Source organism: Sinocyclocheilus rhinocerous, unplaced genomic scaffold (genome assembly GCF_001515625.1).
Source record: "Sinocyclocheilus rhinocerous isolate Xijiao unplaced genomic scaffold, SAMN03320098_v1.1 scaffold494, whole genome shotgun sequence".
In the NCBI taxonomy this organism is placed as follows: domain Eukaryota; kingdom Metazoa; phylum Chordata; class Actinopteri; order Cypriniformes; family Cyprinidae; genus Sinocyclocheilus; species Sinocyclocheilus rhinocerous.
In genome coordinates this window covers 296,521-299,822 of record NW_015628684.1, presented here as the reverse complement: position 1 = coordinate 299,822, position 3,302 = coordinate 296,521, and positions in this window count along the sequence as shown.

The following is a 3,302-nucleotide window of genomic DNA, read 5'->3' as shown; positions in this document are numbered from 1 at the left end:
CTCTTTGACCCTCCCATAGACAGCAAGGTAACTACCACGTTCAAGGTCCAGAAAAGTAACAAGATGATCGACAAAGTAGTCCGTGTGACATCAGTGGTTCAACTGTAAAGTTACGAAGCTACGAGAATACTTTTTTGCGCAAAGAAAACAAAAATAACGACTTTATTCCACATGTTCGTCTCTACTGCGTCACTTGTGGACGCGCGTATGTCGTGTGTGGCGGCGCCAGCGCTGACCCAGATCCGGCGTGATGACGTCATTACGCCGGATCTGGGTCAGCACTGCCACACGCTCGCGTCATGATACATGATACTTCCTCACGAAGATGAACGAAGGTCTTACGGGTTTGGAACAACACGAGGGTGAGTAATTAATGACAGAATTGTCATTTTTGGGTGAACTAACCCATTAATACACATGATATATATTTAAAAAAAAAAATTTTTTTTATTAGATTTAAAAAAAAACAACACACACACAAAAATAAATAAATAAAACCAGAGCCGAACAAAACATAAATAAGAAACAAAAATACTGTCAGCACTACATATAAGATGAATACTTACATGACATAGTAATACCCTAGATATGAGTACTTCACAATTCTAAGGAGATACATCTTACTACCCAATGAATCGGTCACAAATAGATTCTACAACTCTTTATACACATGATATATTCAAACAATTTATTACAAAAAGATTACTATAACTGCAGACAATATTTTAAAACAAGTATTGCATTATATGTCAACATTAACAAGAAATAGAATTTAGTCACATGATGACATCACAGAAATGCCTACAAAGATCAAATAACTTCGACAAGTTTAAATAAAACGTCACATGACATGCAATTCTTCCATTAATGTTTAATGGCTTAATGAAAAATTAGCCATCTGTGAAGAAAAAATGTTAACAAAATATGACACACCAGAGGCTGAAGTTCATGTGGCAATAACTAAAACTTTCAGATTTGACAATAAGTATCCAGATAATTCTGAAATCCCTCTGAACAACACATAGCCTACTGATTTTAAGCATCAAACACCATTAATAGCCAGATAACTATCACTTATCCTTACTGTACAAAGACCTATAAGTGATTAACTTATTTTATTGACGTGAGACTAACATATTTTGAGTGAACAGTACTGGAAATAGGCAAAATGGCAAACCGTATCTTAGGTTAACATGCTTATTCTCAAATCGATTCCCAGTAAAAGGAATTTTGGAATTGTCTTCAGAGTACACTATCAAAAGAGGGAAAAGGGGAACTACTGGGTACAGTGATTAAATGAACAACTGAAGAAGCTGTTGACGGTGTTTATCTACTGCCATTATCCCTTGTCTCATTATCTGGCTCACTACGTCAGACATCCTCATATATATCTGCTGGCCTACAGATCAACACGTTCACAGTCACCAAATGAAACCTCACTTCAGGAGTCACCATGATGGTTAAATTTGTTTAGTGGTTAAAATAGTTTATTTGTCATTCACACTTCTTATACAAGATTCACATGAGCACTGAAAAGCATGTGAGACTTAAACAAAGTGCAGATGAGAAGTAAGAACACATTTTGCATGTAACCACAAAGGTAAATAAAAATAAAGTGAAGAAAAATTCATTATGACATGATTAAATTGTAAATGGTGCACACCTTCACTGCCCCTGGTTGAAAAAAGAGAACCATTGTGTTCAACGTATAATGCATGATATATTAAAACAATATATTAAAAAAGATTACTATAACAGACAATATTTTTAAACAAATATTGCATTATATTCCTGCCACCCACCTAGCCAATGTCTTAGATTAAGAGTGTCAACATTCACAAGATATAGGATTTAGTCACTGATGAATATCGCAGAAAAGACCAAATGTCTTTGACAAGTTTAAATAAAACGTAACATGACATGCAAATATTTCATTAATGTTTAATGACTTAGAAGGAAAAATTAGCCATCTCTGTAAAAAAGATGATGTTAACAAAATATGACACACCAGAGGCTGAAGTTCATGTGGCAATAACTAAAACTTTCAGATTTGACAATAAGTATCCAGATAATTCTGAAATCCCTCTGAACAACACATAGCCTACTGATTTTAAGCATCAAACACCATTAATAGCCAGATAACTATCACTTATCCTTACTGTACAAAGACCTATAAGTGATTAACTTATTTTATTGACGTGAGACTAAGATATTTTGAGTGAACAGTACTGGAAATAGGCAAAATGGCAAACCGTATCTTAGGTTAACATGCTGATTCTCAAATCGATTCCCAGTAAAAGGAAGTAAGTATGTTGCAATACATAGCTTTGTAAATTATGTAGGAAGAAAGGATCAAATGCAGTAAATTCATCTATATGTGTAGAGGCCACTGCCATTAGGAAACACCTGGTATATGTGGTCTGCAATAATCAAAAAACATGTCAAAGTAACATCCACATAAACGCTAGGATCCAAGCTTTCACGCAGGAGAATATTGCCCAGAGCAATCCACCAATCTGCTTTCTTCTCATCCTGTTGTCATCTCTTCCCCAGGTAAACAACACATGTACCTGACCACCAACCTGATCTAAACACGATTCATCAGACCAGGCTACTTTATTCAATTGCTTCAGACATTGTTTACAGGTGTCCTTCCTTGCACCAGTTTAGGTACTAACTACATACCGGTAACTCCATCCATCCATCCATCCATACATACATACATACATAATAATAATACATTAAATAACAAACACCTGTGCATTGACTGATTCTAAAATGCCCCTACATGTTTCAATCTTCAAAGTTTGGATTTGCTGTAATAAACAAATGCATCGATATAACTTTTTCTTCTCCATTTACTATATAAAAATCAATATGAAAAACACATGAAATACAAGAATTGACAGTTCACTTGCTGCCTAATATATCCCACCCCTTGACAGGTGCCATTGTAAGTCTGTCTATCTATCTATCTATCTATCTATACACATAAATGATGCATTAAAATACATCATCATCTACAATTTGATTTCATTGCTTTTTTATAATGTGTTAATGTAACAAATATATGTTGATAATAAAGAATGTTTAACTCTTTCACATGTAACGTGAGCAATGAGAGGACAAAAGTTAGACTAGGTGCTGCCGCTGTTGAATTGTTTGCGTGTGATAAGCAGATGATTGTTCTCGGTTTTAAAGGTCAGGTTTATGACTAGCTTGCTTGACTATTGCTATAAGTCAACTTTAATGGTTCCTTAACAAACACAATAGTTTTCCCACATGGTTATGCATCTCCTAAA